The following is a 17,820-nucleotide window of genomic DNA, read 5'->3' on the forward strand; positions in this document are numbered from 1 at the left end:
ACCTTTAATACATTTGGAGAATTTCAGTTCAATTGTCAAGCTTGACTTTGAGTGGATGTGAATTTATTTATTTGAGAGAATAGTGCAACATAAGGTGAAAATAAAGAGTAAGGCAAACGAAGTTCAGAATTTCAGCTCAGGCAAACCACCCTGCTACTCTTAAATTCACACAGCATCTTTCTGCTGTTGGGCAGTGATTTACGTCTCTACCCCTATAAGTTTCCCACAGCAGATGTGATTAAACTTTACCAGCTTTACTAAATGTCATGTATTTCTACATTATGTCCATATGTTCAACATAAGATGTAAATAAAAGTCTTAAATATGGACAAACTGAATATTTTTATATCTATCTGTTTATCTAATAATTTAGCTTTTACTGTAAGGATAGAACATTTTTTACAACATAGCCGGTTGAGAGGATACAAAATATAGTAATCTCAGATTTTTTAATAATGTTTGCTATTATATTTTACTAATATTAAAGTGTAAAATAATTTAATTTTGCATAACTGTGCACTTGTTAATACCTTAGGAGAGCCAGGCATAAGAAGTAAACAAACTACAAATTAAAGGTCTTATCTACAGTCATAAATCCTTGCAATGTAATAACAGATAACTACTGATCATGAAAAAATCTGAGAAAGACTTAGATGCTTAAGAAGCCTTTTATACATAAATAGCTGAAAGTGCTTGAGTGCTTTATAGACAACTTGCATGTCCAACTATTCTATGGCTCCTACTGAACCCTGAAAATACTTGTGGTTATTATATTTCACATTAATTTACAACCATACTGTTATTACAATATTATGACAGAATCATTATATAGGGCATAATGCAATCATTGTAAGCTTCCTGTAGTATGTATAATATAATAAACAGTTGTATGAATCAACTGTACTTTAAAAGTCAAGCCATCAAAATTTTGATTGCCTAGTCAATGTCAAGACATCCTATGAAAATGAAAACTGAAATGATGTGAAACTGTGAAATAGAAATATACTGGCTCTTTTACTTGATATCAGCATGTCTGAAAGACTTGGCTACATGACACAGACCTCTATACTCTGGGCTACTGAAATCCTGAGAAACAATGGGATCATGGTTGTCTACAGAGAGCAACCAGTAACCAGCCTTCAGCTGCAGTGAAATACTCAGTTTCACTTAATTTGCAGATTATTGCAAGAGGGCAGAACCTTAGTTGTTCTCATTTCAGTTCTATTTTTGACAGACTTTACTAGTTACAAAATATTCTTCCTATGTCTCTGCATTCATCCGCAGCTATCGTGATGTCAGTTTAGGGATTGGTTTTGAGACAGTGATTTTTTTGGGGTGGCTATCCTGGTTTGTCAGCCTGATCTCTGACTAGAGTATTTAGACCTCGGTTACAAAAATCTAATGGCACATGTGCATCTCAAGATAGTAATGGCCGCTTTTAACACAAACTAAAACAAGACCATAGATAACCATCACAGAGGGACTGCGAAGTTAGTTTTAGGCAGACGACAAGGTCCAAAACAGACTTTTATTCTGTCCGGGAAAGTCCGGAAAAACAACCAATTAGAAACGGGGTTTATAAAATCAGCTAATATTCCAGTAACATAAAATACAGATTCAGATATCAACTTGAGGAGATTATTTAGGGTACAGCAAAATAAGAATAATGGAGATCCACAGCGTGCATACATGTGGCTCACCAAAAACAATGCCAGAGCCATCCCTGACTCCAGGAAACAAATACACCCACGTGTCTAGTGAGGAATTATATTAAGGATATGTTATAAATGAAGACAAGTCTTTGAGCCAATTAATTAATTTTATTAAGCAAGCAAATTTAAAGCAAGCAGTAATTAGGCAAAACAGCGCTGGGTGACCGGGGGAAGCTCAGTTCCACCACGGCACAAAACTCAACTTTTCGTATGTGCTTATATATGTTATACACTTGCTCATGCGCTGGGACACTCTGACGAGTTAGCTCCTGGTTGGCTAGTCGACAGTGAAAGATGTTGCTGGGTGTCACTTGGTGTTTCTGCCTCTGGAGTTCTGTTATCTGTTACACCATCTGGGAGCTCTGTTATCTGTTGCACCATCCGGCCACTCTGTTATCTGTTGCACCATCTGGCCATTGGCTTGGTTGGGGCCCGGCATCCAGCCATTGGCTTAACTACTATTTTTTACAAAATATAATGAAACTTGCACAAACACAATTACTTCTTACAACGATATGCATAATATGATTGAACCCTACTCGATTTGTTCAACAACCTTGACCATTATTTATTACAGATATACGCTTGCCTGTATCTGGCAAAGAATTATTAAAGAAAATACACGTACTTATATTTAAGCACAGAATACACGCCCTGGTCCAGCGAGGAAAATACTAACTTATCACTCACCCATACGCGGAGATGCAGTCCCATTTTTCGGGAGGTTACCTTAGATGGCGCCCCAATCCCGGGAGGGCTCCCGGTGGTAGCATTTGGCTCCGTGCTCTGAGAGGACCACACAAAGAGCAGGCTTGGTGGGATCCCGTTTTATAGTCTTGTCAGATCTGGCTGTGGGCAGTCTGTGCCCTTGTGGCCAGGAAGGCCAATGGCATCCTGAGATGTATTAGAAGGGGGGTGGTTAGTAGATCAAGAGAGGTCCTCCTTCCCCTCTACTCTGCCCTGGTGAGACCCCGTCTGGAATATTGTGTCCAGTTCTGGGCCCCTCAGTTCAAGAAGGACAAGGAACTGCTGGAAAGGGTCCAGCGTAGGGCAACCAAGATGATTAAGGGAGTGGAGCACCTCCCTTATGAGGAAAGGCTGAGGGAGCTGGGTCTCTTTAGTTTGGAGAAGAGGAGACTGAGGGGTGACCTTATTAATGTTTATAAATATATAAAGGGTGAGTGCCATGAGGATGGAGCCAGGCTCTTCTCGTTGGCAAACAATGATAGGACAAGGGGCAATGAGATCAAGCTGGAACACAAGAGGTTCCACTTAAATTTGAGAAAAAACTTCTTCTCAGTAAGGGTGACAGAGCACTGGAACAGGCTGCCCAGGGAGGTTGTGGAGTCTCCTTCTCTGGAGACATTCAAGACCCACCTGGACATGTTCCTGTGCAACCTCACTTAGGCGTTCCTGCTCCAGCAGGGGGATTGGACTAGATGATCTTTTGAGGTCCCTTCCAATCCAGAACATACTGTGATACTGTGATACTGTGATACAAGCTTCGTGGCTTCTCTGCACCCCCCTACTGTGGCTACCTGTGCCCCCTCCTCTCTCCTAACGACTCTGGCCTGAGTCCAACAATAAGAGCCATTAACTTGCCCCATTGCAGGAGAGGGGGGAGGTGTTGAGAAAGAGAGGAGGTGTGCACACATGCAGCTGCCACATCAGTTCTCAGCAGTGTGGGGGGGTGGGAGGAGAGTGTACTGCCACAATAACATTTAAGACTAGTATTCAACAACAGAGGGGTAGAAGATATGAAGACTTATGTGGGATTTTAAAAGCCTGTATGATTATAGACAAAAGTGTTACCTAGCTCAGATCAATTAAAAGTACAGTTTTCACAAGGCAGACTTGTAATTTGTTGATTAAATATTAGAGTACCATGACACAGAAATAATTAATTCAAAACAAACTTCAGATGCATGTCTTATAAAAGAGCCTGGTGGTTTTGAAGGGTTCCGATTGTGCCTTGTCATGAAAAGAGTTTAGACTACTCACTTGTAGGTAAAAATAGCCCTTGAATAGCACATGAACATATGACAGGGAAAGCTCTTACTTCCATAGAAAAATATCTAAAAATGAAAAAAAAGCAACTTTTCATTACTGTAAATTTAAAATTGCATCTGAGATTTTCCTGTTTTCAGATGTTTGTCTTTTCATTTAACTTAGTTTGATCAAAGGAATGCACTAGTCTTCTGAAATCCACTAGGTTACAAAACATGTTTTACTTACATGGACCCTATCTAAAGAGTAAGTGAAAATCAAAGATTTATAGCTAAATGGGTTTTGCTTAGGTCAGTTAGGAGTTCTTGCCCTTCTTGTAAGAGAGTAAACAAAGACCAAACAATATGTTTTTCTTTTTACAAGTGTCTCTTCAGGGGTCAACAAAAATAAAAGGAAGAAGAATGTAAGGACAGTTCCAGAACATTGACTGCTATAAATCAGGGATATAGAACTAGCCTACTGTATTCAATATAGTACTGCAGGTCACACTTATTTGTGTTGTATGACTTTTAAAGTCAAATTAGATTATTTTGTTTTACTAGATTTTGACAGCTTTTATTAAAATCAGGAATTGCATATTCTGTTGAAACTCTCTGCAGTTACAAACAAAACCACAACTTTAGAAATCCTGGGAATTTCATAGGAAGAACCTGGTCATCTTTAAAAAAAAGTGGTAGTTTTCTTGTAACTTCAAAATTCAGAAGATTGCTCATCTTTTTGCTCTTGATACATCGCCTTCAACAGTGCTGCACAGTATCACCATACAGCAGTATTTTCATCAGCAGATGCAATGATCTTTGTGAAGCATTTCTAAAACGCCAAACAGCCTCTGTATCAAAAGTTCTTTTAAAACATTCTCAAAAGAGTACAGGCAAAAAACCCCAACAGAACACAGAAGTTGAAGCCAAGAGCTAAATAATAGTTTTTAAATAGCATGGGGAACAAGCCAATATAACAACTGTTCTTGCACAGAATTCATAATCTGTTTTATCCTGTGCTGAATGTCATAAACTACCTTTCTAACCATGCAAAAATGTGCTGCAAGCTTATTCGAGAACATTAGAAACCTGAACAGCAGTATTATGTCACCTTGTAATTTAAATTTAGAGAAATGCTGAATAGCATTCTCCAAAATTCCTTCTCTCTAAAACATACAAAAGTTTGGATGCACACAAATTTTGATAGGAAAGATGCACATGCACAGACTTTTTTCTGTCATGTCACAAGGGATGCCAGGTATATCAAGCAGTGATAATAAAGGATTATAATCCTTCCAATCCTATTGCAAACTGGCCTGTGATGTGTTCTATATGTCATAGTGTTTAGAAGCAGTGGGAAGCAAGTGCTACATCTACTGTTGTGGCTGTTGTAATCTTTTCCTATAGGCAGACTAGATCTATGCCATCTTTCAGAGGTGGATGATGTCTGTGACATCACAGGACAGGTTAAACAGAAACTCTGCGGTCCCCAGTCTGAAGCAGGGCTGGCTTCAAAGTTGGATTAAATTGCTCATGGATGTGTCCAATGAAGTTATGAAAGTCCTTTAGGTTGGAGAGGCCAACCTGTTTCAGTTCTTCATCATCTGTATTATGTTACTTTTTTATCATATCTGATTGGAATTTCCCTTGCTGCAATTCTTGTTCATTATCTCTCTGTTTGGGAACAAAGAGCAGCAGTTAATTTCTTCCCGTTACTCTTCTCTTCAACAAGCTTATCTGTGGCTTCTCTCTATACATGATGTAGGGTCAAACCCATGCTTAGGGAATGTCTGAGTAAAAATCCTTTATCTATGATGATGTGGACAGAAGGGTTATAAAGTGTCAGACATACTTGTTTCTATCTATCCATTTTTTCCTGATAGTACTATCATATTATAACACAATGTATCATGAGAAGGTACTCTTTTTATCCACTTTAATGAAAGTATGTTTTGTGGCCACAAAGAGGTCAGACTGCCTGTAAAACAGAGATGACAGGTTTAACCTAGCTACAGTAATCCTAGAGGTAGCAGAATGAACACATGGAACCATGTTATGGAACAAATTAAACTTGGAATTGCTTTTAGCCAAATCTTGGTTGAAAGGCAAATACAAAAGGCAAGATCTGGCACCACATTTTCAGGTTTCCTATGAAAAAAGATGGTCACTAGAAGCTCTGTTATGCATATTAAAAACACAGGTGGCAATCCAGCTTCTTAGTTGTCTGTAGAGATGCAGGTTGTGAACACGTGCATGCATACTGCTCAGGAGATGTTTTTCTCCAACAGTCTGTTTTCTGCACAAGATCTTGTTGGAAAATAGATTCTTTTACCTATGCTTATGTGTCTAAACTTTCAAGGAATCTATATCCAGGGTCATTTCCAAAGTGAATGATTCCTCCAAGCAGAAATTTCCTGTCACCTAGGCAAGAGCAACCATATTTTATGTGAAGTCTTCAGAGGTTAAAACTGATGGAGAAATACCATATTTGTAACAGCTACTATTTTTTTTTTTAATGTGTCATTCCAAGCACAAAAAATTAGACTTTATATTTTGCAAGTGGTTCATGAAAAAGACTGCATATAGTATTTACGTAGTAGACAGAACCTGCATTTGAAAGAAGAAGCTTAAAAATGCTTTTAATAAGGAGGAAGAAAGAAGGAGGGTGATGAAACTATGCACAATTATTAGTTGAAAAACTGTCCTATATTTTCTCTTGTATTTATTTTGATGCCAACTGAGTCTGAATAAGAGTAGCATTACTGGCACTAACACATGACAAGTTCTGGGAGTGTTTAAATGATTGCTGCACCAATTATTACTAAACTATCAGGTAAAAAAAAACCAAAACAAACAAAATGAATTTTTTATTCAGTTATATATTTTTCTTTCTCAATGGTTACATGAATAGTTTTTTCAATGAGCAATAAGTCCACATCTTCATCAAGGTGTTACATTGATCCGGTTTGTTCTCTAATTGCATTAGTTTAATGTTATTGAACTGGAAGGTCTTGCTACCACTGTAATGCAGTCATAAGGTGGATTCTTTTATAATTGGTACATTTACATGACTATGTTTTTTGTTTGTATGTTTGGGCTTTTTCTGTTTGTTTGTTTGTTTGTTTGTTTTTTCAAATTCAGCCATCATTATATCCTTTCTTGTAATATACTGTGTGCAGCCTGTCACAAACAATAAATTACCAGCCCAGGAATGCTGCAGCTGAGAATAAAACATCACAAACTCCAGTAATCCTGGCACCATACCATATAGTATACTCAAAATATAAAGGAGATTGTACCCTACATGGAGTGTTACAAGGCCACAGCAAGAGTCTTGGCTGTGTACCTGCACACATGACAAAACACATACTCTGCTAGACTTAGCCTATCTCCATGGCCTGGAGACAAACCACAACACAGCTTCCTCAAAAGACTGTGCCATTTCCATAGTGTCACGTGAACCTCATCTCCCCTTAGGAAGATATCTGTATGGGGCTGGAAGTTATGATATAGAACCTTACCAATATTGTCAACAGGTACTTGGTAACTGTTTCTAGGTAACTGCTTGTAGACATCAATGTCCTCACTAATATCTTTGGGCTCTCCTCAAAATCATTATGAAATATGATCACTTTTAGGGTGCAAAATATATTACCTATTTAACAAGTCTTCTTTGGGATAGGAAGAAGCAGAGTCCAGAACATGTAGTTCTACAGAGTAGTTATTCACCAATTATGGAACAGTTCTAGGGAAATTGGTTCAAACACTGATCTCTACATTGCAAATAGCTATACGTGATCAGATTATGCTACCCGTTATGCCTGCTTGCTGAAATGAAAAAGGAAACACTTTTGTGTTGCAGACAAAGGCATAAGTAAAGTTGTGAAACTGTCAATCATTTTTGAAGGTCCAGTTTACTCCCTGTCTCCATGCATTTTGGAGCCTTTCACTGGGCTGATGGCCAAGAGAAAGAAGGCATTTAAAATTACTCTAAGGACCTTCAAGAGCATCTGTGAGTGATGTGTACTTTGGAAGAGTGATATGGAAGTGGTGATGCCTTATGACAAGACACATCATTATGTGCTCAGTATAGTGTTCATTTCACCCAACATCTGTGAAACATAAAGAGAGATCCTGGAGGATATGTCTGCTAAGTGGACGTGAAGAACTTGGAAGATTAGAATTGTCTAGAAGGATGCCCTGCAAAATGTTCTACATGATCATTGCAGTGAAGAACACTGTGTTTCTCTGGAAGGTAGAGAGGAGACTAGGTATGGAAAACAAATAGGTTTCAACAAAGAAAATGTTAAGTGAGAGGAGTGTGTATTTCCTGACAACAGTACTTGATGACTTGTCTTTCTGTATGCCAAAATGCATATATTGAAGGAATAAAACTTATAAGAAGCATTGTTTCTCTACAAAAAAAAATTGAAAAGGTCAAACTTGAGAGTAAGGTGACTAGATTGGGGTAAGCTTCTAAGTGTTCACAGATGCCTATGAGAAATGCACTTCCATTATGTGGAATCAAATAATTTGGGAGTATTTCAGAATTCATTTGACCGATAAATGCCATTCCAAGCATTTTGTAGGATTTCAGCAATTTTGCCTGTAGTGAGAAATGCTGTAAACTTAAGATACTACTCTCTCTTGTTTCAGTTAAGATTTTTCACTGTGGTGGAAGACACTAAATATACAAATTTAAAAGCATCTGTGTAGCACAAAACATATGAAAGCATACTACATGCTCTAACTTAAAGATTTCTATAGATGCATTCTCAAGTGTATTCATTCTCCTGGAAACCATGGGTAACCTTAAGTCTCTACAAAACTCTAGCAATAGAAATCACAGAATCACAGAATATCAGGGATTGGAAGGGACCTCAAAAGATCACATAGTCCAATCCCCCTTCCAGAGCAGGAACACCCAGATGAGATTACACAGGAAGGCATCTAGGCAGGTTTTGAATGTTTGCAGAGAAGTAGACTCCACAACCTCCCTGGGCAGCCTGTTCCAGGGCTCTGTCACCCTCACCATGAAGAAGTTTCTTCTCAAATTTAAACGGAACCTCCTGTCTTCCAGTTTTACCCATTACCCCTTGCCTTATTGGTGGTTATAAGGTTATAAAGATTTTATAAACATCAGGAAATTATTATTTTCTGTGTGTGTGGTGGTTTCTGTAAAATATGTGTTAACAAAGGTAAATTGCAACCAGAAGTAATGCTATTCTGACGCAAAAATATTCTCACTTTACCGAGGCAGTCATCAATGGCATTGCTCCAGAGCTGACTGCTGTTTCCTGTGTGCTACATGTTGTTATAATGTGATTAGGTGCCCTTACAGACAGGGACTATCTCTACTTGCCTGCTTTTAAAGGGTGAGCATATCACAGTCTTCCCTGAATCCTCTGGACACTGCATATAAATAATTAAAACAAAATATTAGATTACTATAAAAGTTTGTATTTTCCATCTGTTTTGGCTACTACTAACCTGCAGAAGGAAGAGGACCTGGGAATTAATATGGATGTACCCAGAGCCATTCTGCAGAGATAGGCCAGGTTGACTGTGCTGGCTCACTCTGCCTGTTTGGGAAGGTGTGTACACTGTGGAGGCCCCGAAACACATGTTCGTGTGCAGTAAATAAGGATTTACAGTGCAGAGTTCATATGATTACTCTATTAATAGCCTTTGTGATCACTCTGCAAACACTGTGAAAGGCACATGTTCTGCTATTAATTCTGGAGGATTTGATGGCACGTGAAAGCATTTGTTACAGTATAGATGTGGCAAGACCCCAGTCTCAGCACAAGATCAGATACTTTACCATTCTAGCAAAGAGTTTCAAACAAGCTGTCGAATTTATTTTCTTTCCCTGTAGGTAATAATAAACAAGGGACACAAAGCTCAATGTAACATTAGTGTCTTTAAGTGGCAGATAACCAAATGAACATTAACTAGTTAAATAAACACTGTAAACAGGCATATTTTGTTTTAACAAAGTATATTGAGCAACATTGCCCTTTAGGGGTTATATAAAGTGGAGCTAAGCTACTAAAAATGTAAATTTATTCCTCAACATATTGCTGTTCAAACTGGGAATATTCAGATATCTCTAAGGCCTTTCTGTGTAATTTTATCAGGTTATGGCTACAATACTTCAGGGCCAGATAATAATGTTATTTTCTTAAAATGAAATCAGAACAAAGCAATTTTTTCCTATTTGACAGTTCTGGAGATCCCTAAGTCCTCTTCTGATTGTCACCTTAATTTACCTGATTACAGCCTGTTTAATATAAGGTGTCAGAATACAGAGAAATATGAACCAAAGTTAAGTAATTGATAGTGTGATTTCTAATACTTTTTTTTAATTATTTTTTTTATTATATACACACTATAAAATCTAGGGCAAGCTTGAGATACTGTTGCAGAGCAAGGTGAGAGAAGATTTGAACTTAATGACAATTTTGCATTTAATAACAGGAGAAACAAGACTTGAAATTGATATTCTAAAGATGGAATTTATTCATTCATTCATTCACGCATCCATTCATTGAAAAATTTCTCACTGACATCCTTGGAAGCAGCAGTGCATGCTATAAGGAACTATAATAAGGATGGAGGAACGCTTAACATAGTTTCAGTTTGACATTCTCTGTACCATGTATGACTGTTTTGTTAAATTCATGTCTGATTTGTAGACCAATATGTCTTGATATCTGGTATAAACTTCAAAATAAGACCACCAGGAAAGCTGTTTCCACTCATGTTCTGAATGCCAGGGCGACCTTACTTAAAGAGAAGAAAAATAAGGTTATGATAATAAACAGTGTTAAATATTTTCTTTTTTATAAACTTAAAACAGCCAAACAAAAGAATTGTCTCACTGCCAGACAAGAAGAGAGACAAAATGTGCCACTAGTGCCCAGTTGCCAATGCCTCCTCCACACACACAGATTTTAAAATACAACTAGATTATTTTAGCATGAAGATCTAAGATTGTATTTTCTTCACATTTCTGAAACCTCCTTTCTCTGTTGTTTGAATGCAATATGTTAATATTTATGAAAGAGAATAGTAAAGCCCCCTACAATCTTATAACTTTGGAGAGCATTATTAATTTCAGGAGAAACTTTCTAAGTTTAGAGTTTGTTTAGCCAGTGTTAGCTAATATAAGAAAGCAATAATTGTCTATAGCAGCTGTGCCCTAGGCATTGCCAGAGATGAGTGAAATTATTCCTACTGTGTCTCATTCTCTGTTTTATAAAATATTTCCCCCTCCCCCCCCTAAAGTATATCCCAGCCAAAACCAGGACAAAAGGTTAAGTAAGTATGACGGATAATGGGTAGAAGATTAATTCCCCAGATCCACAGGTGTAACTTGTACAAGCAAAAGTATTTCCTGTTGCATTTTCCTTCCAGATATGAATTTCTCCAAAACATCTGTTTCTATCATTCATTATTTCCACGTTACAGTGAGAAATAAGGGCCAAATTATTTAATGCTCTCTGTCCAAAGTCTTTCTTACTTTGGGAAACTCCATCAGGAAAACATTAAATGGCAGTAAAATTTGGCAATTACTAGGGATCCTAAAGGATTTTTTTCAGGTGGTATTTATTTTCTACATTGTAAAGTAATAGCATCAAATCCAAGTCTTTGTTAAATTGCCCAACTATTGCAACCTAGACACTACTTAAACTTTGGTGTAGTTCTCAGCATGAGTTTCACCATTCTTTTACTTTAAAAAAAAACCACAACATATCTCATTTTCACAGCCACAGTATCTGAATGCCTCCCAATAGCCCATTATGGTGCAGTCATGAAGCTGTCAGTGCAATACAATACTCTGTTCTGGGATCCTGGCTTCAAAAATGATATTGACAAATTGGAATGCATTCAGGAAATGACCTACAAGAATGCTCAAGGTCTGGAAAACCTGCTATAAAATAAAGAAATTCCACATCAGTTTAATTTATCTAAGAGATTAAGAGCTGTCTTGATCCTACTCTACACAAGGAAGGTACTTCAGATAATAGTTTAATTTTTAATCTAGCAGAAAAAAGAATGGAAGGATCCAGAAGTTGAAAGCTGATGTATGTCACATTCAGCTTAGAAATTAGGTGAAAATATATGAATGAATGAAATAATTTAACCATGTGAACAATTTAACTTGGGTTGTTGCGTATAATCGTTAGCTGAAGTTTTCAATTTTGATTTATTTTCTTTTTAATTATCATCTCCAGTTAAAACAGAAGTAATGGAATCAATGCAGGACTTGTTGCTTGTGCTTCTGTGTGCCACGTTATGCTGGAGGTCACAAGATGATCTTCATTGCCCTTCTGCTTTCAAAATTTATGAATATTTCCCATATGGGAAAAAATATTCTTTCCTTTTTTTCCTCTCCTTAAGAAGTGTATTTTTTGTTAAAGAATAATTTTTATTGGTTGCACTAATTTGTTGTGTACCATGTATTTTCATTAGCAATAACCATAGCAAAGGAGTATATGTAGAGTATATGTAGGAAGAGCACTGAAAGAAGTTAAGATGGAGTGTACATAATAGTAGAAATGGGGAAAAAAAAGTTTTGTCGTGTTGCTTGGACCTTTAGAAACTTCTTGCTGACTGACACAGCTAGTCACCAGTGTCTTACAGAAACAAATGTTACCCATCTTGTGAATTCACAACTGTGACATTTCCTTGCAATGTTCTAGTGTTATATTCCGCAAATATTTATTTATTTATTTATTTATTTATTTATTTTATTTATTTATTTATTTATTTACAGGAAAAAATACCTTTTCAAAGTTTCCACTTCTTGCCCTGAAGTTCATGTAGTAAACGTATATATGAGCACAACCTGATTTGTTCGCATAAAAATTTGAAGTTAAAATAAACCAAAATTCCGTATGTCTACAGGAGCCAGGTCTCTATATCTCCCCACTTGTCTATCTGAATACATCAAGCTCCAGAGAAAACATTGGGCTTTTCCAGTCTTGTTACCTTCTAGCTACATAGTGACTCTGTTCTAAGAGTAGGTATGGAGACTGTAGTGACATGACTTCATGGAAAACATTTTTTTCCATGGCCTGCATAAACCTTGAATCACTGCTTCTTACTTCCTAGGGCAATGAAACTACTTGCATGAAAGGCATGGTGCTTGTGGAAGTAACACCTACTATTTCCTAAGAGTTCCTCTGTGGAAGAATGTGATTTCCTTATGTAGTGACTAAAACCATTTAGATTGGATGGACTAGATTATCGCTTGCAGATTTCCGATAGACCCTCCTCTCATCAGTGATTACACACAGAATTTGGGTCATTATGTTAGCCAAACCACCTCACCTCTCTGTCCCCCTTTTGCCTGCCATCCTCACATATTCATGATCTCTAGGACAAAACATTAGTGAAAACACATCTCTGCAAATAGCAGGTTATAAGGGAAAGGAAGAAGCTTCAATTCTGTGTTTTAAAAAACTGTTTATTTATTTTAAGGGAAACTGGTATGAAATATGACTACTTTATTCTTGGAGCAAACTAACTCCTCACAGTCTTGACCTCCTCAGGTGAGCACTCTAACAAGTAGCATGCAGAGAAGAAAGCACCTCTGGTGCTCTCGTAGCCCAAGATATCTTGAAATATATCATGCACAGGGGGACAAAGTTTGGTGCAACAGATACAACAGACTCATATGCATGCTAGACCTGTATCCAGACTACACAATAGACTGATAGCTTTAGACATATTCTTGTCAATGGTGAGATATGTGGACCTGAACATCAAAAAGCAAAGGGGAGTATAGAATCAGTTATTCCTGGCTGGACAGTTATAAAATATGAGAGACAATATCAATTTCTCCCAGTCTGTTCCTTCTCTGAGGTCTTTTAAAAGATATAGCAACTACATTTGCTTTTGTTAAGGAACCTGAATATTCAGATTTGTGATAGGTGGCTCTGAACTCAACTCCTGGACTGAGTCCTTAGAGGACTTTGTAAGAGAGGTGTCTTATTTCTGTGTCCTTACTAAGCTTATGCAATGATCAAATTTTTTAGACCTTTCAAGAGACAATTTTGGGCACAGAGAATGACCTTGAGCACTCACAACATTTTCATGTGTAAAGTGGGCAATAACAAGTTTAGATGACTAAACTATCATTGGGTTATAGTTGAGCACCAGAGTCAGGGTAGTACTATTAGATTTAACAGCCTAAATCTCAGTTTAGGAATATAAATATTTTTGCCTATCTGGCGTTTAGGATTTTGAAAGAGATCAGCACACTGCTGCTCCCAGCTAGAGCTCTGGATACTCTGCTGGGTATTAGCCGTTCCTATGCTTTCCTGCACATAATCTACTTGATAAGAAGTTGCACTAACTGACTCTCCTTGAGGATACCTTAGACCTTCACTAGTTTTATTCCTCCTACTTGCTTGCTTGTTTAGCATCTCTAGTCTTTTTTCCCTCATATTCTCAAATTTCCTGTGTTCCACTGGATTTAGCTATCCTTTTTTTTTTTCTTTGCTTTTCCTTCTTTTCCTTATCGCCCACACTGTTCAGTATTAGTCCTTAGACAGAACCCAAGGTAATGGCAGGAAGGTGTTCCAAGAGAGGTTTAAGTTGGACATCAGGGAAAGGTTCTTCACCCAGAGGATGCTGGAGCACCGGAACAGGCTCCCCAGGGAGGTCTCACGGCCCCAAGACTGACAGTGTTCAAGAAGAGACTGGACAACATCCCCAGACGCATGATGTGAGCTGTGGAGTTGTCATATGCAGCGAAAGGAGTTGGACTTGATGATTCATGTGAGTCCCTTCCAAGTCAGTACATTCTATGATTCTATGATGATTCTATGATGTATCGTTATATAAGAAAATTAGTTGACTTTTAATAATAAAAGCTTCCCCCTCACACAGTATTAAATTTCTAGTATAGCTAGTTTGGATCTAAATCTAAGATGTGCAAAACTTTTGTAAAGAATGAAAAAAAAAAAAAAACAACGTATTTTAGCATTTGACGGAAAACAATTCTCAATAGTAACACTGTCCTTATTATGTTTTTGTGAGAGAAATTTTCTTTCATAAACTTGGTTTAGAATAGGATAGGATAGGATAGGATAGGATAGGATAGGATAGAATAGAATAGAATAGAATAGAATAGAATAGAATAGAATAGAATAGAATAGAATAGAATAGAATAGAATACTTTTTTTTTTTTTTAAATTTTAAGAAAATAAAGTTACAGGACGGAAGATCATAAATGAATGTATTCCTATAGTGATGTATGCACGCTATAGCTAAGGTAAATTTTGTAGGTAACTACATCATTTTAACCAGTACAAAGATGAAAATCAAAGCTATCTTGTCCTTGTGTGATTTTTCCTAACAAACTAGACATACCAGCTTTTCTTTCATTCAAAGTTCAATCATTCTGTGATTACATTGCTATTTACCATCAAAGCCTGGATGGTTAATTTAAAATTTGTTTGGTAGCTTTAATAAAACAGAGTTTGCACTCTGAGTTTAGTTGATTTTTTTTGTATTAACATAAAGGAATCAGTTGTACCATGCATCAAGAAAAATGTGCCTTTTTTATAATGTGTTTTCCCCTGTTTTTATGAAATCCTGAATCTATGTGCGGAGCTGCAATTTATTAAATGTCATGGATGGGTCATCTGACCAGTAGTTTGAGCAAGAAATTCATATCCCATGATTCTGAAGGCTGAAAGGTTAATACATAACAGATGCTGCTTTGGAGGAAACCATTACGGGCAATGCTTTTCAATCAAGGAGATGCTATTATGAGCAATAGAGCCAATTTCTTTTAATCAATGAACCTTTATTACGACATTTACTAGAGGAGCTCTATGCAGTTCTTATAAACCATTCTGCAATCTTCTAAAAATAATTCCTTTTGTTTTTGAAACCTTTTTATGGTTTCTCCAGTTTTGCTCATTTTAAGGTAGCATGCTGGATTTACATTTTCCTGATTAAAAAAGAGCAAAAGAAATATGGTGCAAAGCATGTATTTAAACCTCATATGCAATGAAGGCTCTATGCAAGTCCTGTTAGGGAGTAAGTTGCAGTGAGCACTATCACATAGCTATGAAAACCTGTCACAAGTGGCTCAGTCTAAACTTCTGTTATTTTGAATAGAAGATTTCATTCAGCAGAAGAGCAGTCAGCCTGCATGCTCAGTGCAGACCTATCTGGAGGCTCGCCTGCTGTATTTACCATACTTGCCTGTGTGCCACCACAATGATTTGCACCTTAGTTTCATATTACATATTGAATGTATGTAATTCATACTGTTTGTTAAGATATTTTTCAAATTGAAGGGAGACACCAAGAAAGTGTGTCCTTCTCTCCATTTGGGAATACTCAGTCTCTGCTGTCGCTAAGGAAACTTACCATGGGAGCTAGCATTGTTTTATCATTTTTTGCTATTTTTTGATCTGCAGCTATTCTCTCTCCTCTGGGCAGTGAGCAAAGCTCAGTAGTTTGATCCTGGATGGCTAGTGCCCCAGACAGATGGCCACTATGCATAAATTAATGAAATCCCTTTTAAAGACCTCACTTTTTTTATCAGGTGAAAAATCTTTTTTTTAAAAAAATGTCCCTAAATGATAAAAAAATGAATTTTAACTCAAATAATAACCAGAGAAGGAAGCCAAATGCTGGATGGATGGAAGAGTGGAGAATCTGGAGACTATGCTCCATGATTTTCCCAGGGACCAAAGGGAGTCTGTACAACCAGTAATTCACTGGATTGCCCTTTTTTTGAAGACAGATGCAAAATTTAATGTCCCCAGTCTCCAAGTTCTTCCAAAAGTAATAGAAAGCACCCTTGCATGGACATTCACAGGTTTGCTCACACCCTCAGATACAGGTTGTTAGATCCTGTGGACTTGTGTGTGTCTAGTTCTCCAAGTAATCCCTGATTCCATCCTCATCCATTGCTCCACTAAACAGAGAAGCCTGGAAGATCTCATTGCTAAAGGCTAAGACAAAAAAGACACTGAATACCTCAGCCTTACCTGTATCTGCTCCCACTGGAATCACTGTCCCAGCAATGGACCAACATTTTATTTTTTTCAGGTTTTTGCTGCTGGTGTAGTAGTAGAGATTCTTGTTGCCTGTGATGTTCTTGCAAATCTTAGCTGCATTTCTGCTTTGGACTTTGTAACACCATCACTACCTGTGTAGGAGATATATCTTTATTCCTCCCTTACGCCTGCCCCTGCTTCCTCCTCCTGTGTGTTGCTTCTGACATGATTTTTCTGCTTAGCCAAGCTGATCTCTTGGTATGTGGAGCCTTAATTAATGACGTTTTAGAAGACTATTTTAGGATAGAAGATTTGAATGCTCATAGATCTGAATACTGGCTGCAAAATCCACATATCTCTCAGCACTCATTGGCTCAGTTTTGGCCTATGCCTCTTCAAGAAAGTGGGAACTACATAATATATCTTTTATGATCTGGGGTTCTTTGCTCATTTCAGTGAGAAATATTGCGTGCTTAGGGACTTGATGCCATCATAAAGTCAGGTGGGACCTGATTCAAATTTGAAAGAGGATGCCAATAACTAGTTAGCAGTGCAGAGTAACTTGGTGACAGATAGATCAGCTAAATATCTATGCACAGAAGAGTTTAATTTGCTTGTGAAGGAAATAGGGACTTAAAATTCACAGAATAGCCAGGATCTCATGGACTGTTTAAATGACTCCATGAAGACTCGCTATCTACAAAAAGAAAACCAAAACCAAAACCAAACAACCCCGTGAAACACAACCAAATAACAAAAAATAAACACCAAATACTTACTTTTTTGAATTTTTGTCAATAATTTCCAAAACATGAACTCAGAGCTACTCAGGCTGCTGGATTGCAGCAGCACTTCAATATCTTTCTAACTTAATGTAGTGGAAGAAGTGACCCATTTCCTTATTAGGTTTTTACCACAATTTTCAACATAGAGTATACGGTATATATACAGTAAATTATATTTACCCATGCTGAAAATGAATATTTCTAAATACTTGAAATTGTCTTGCAGTCCTTAATAGATATGTATATAACATTTTTCTAAAAGTCACTGCTATATAGTTTATGTGAAGTAAATAGCTTAGAATTGTAA

The sequence above is a fragment of the Nesoenas mayeri genome, assembly GCF_963082525.1.
Source record: "Nesoenas mayeri genome assembly, chromosome: 2".
NCBI lineage: Eukaryota > Metazoa > Chordata > Aves > Columbiformes > Columbidae > Nesoenas > Nesoenas mayeri.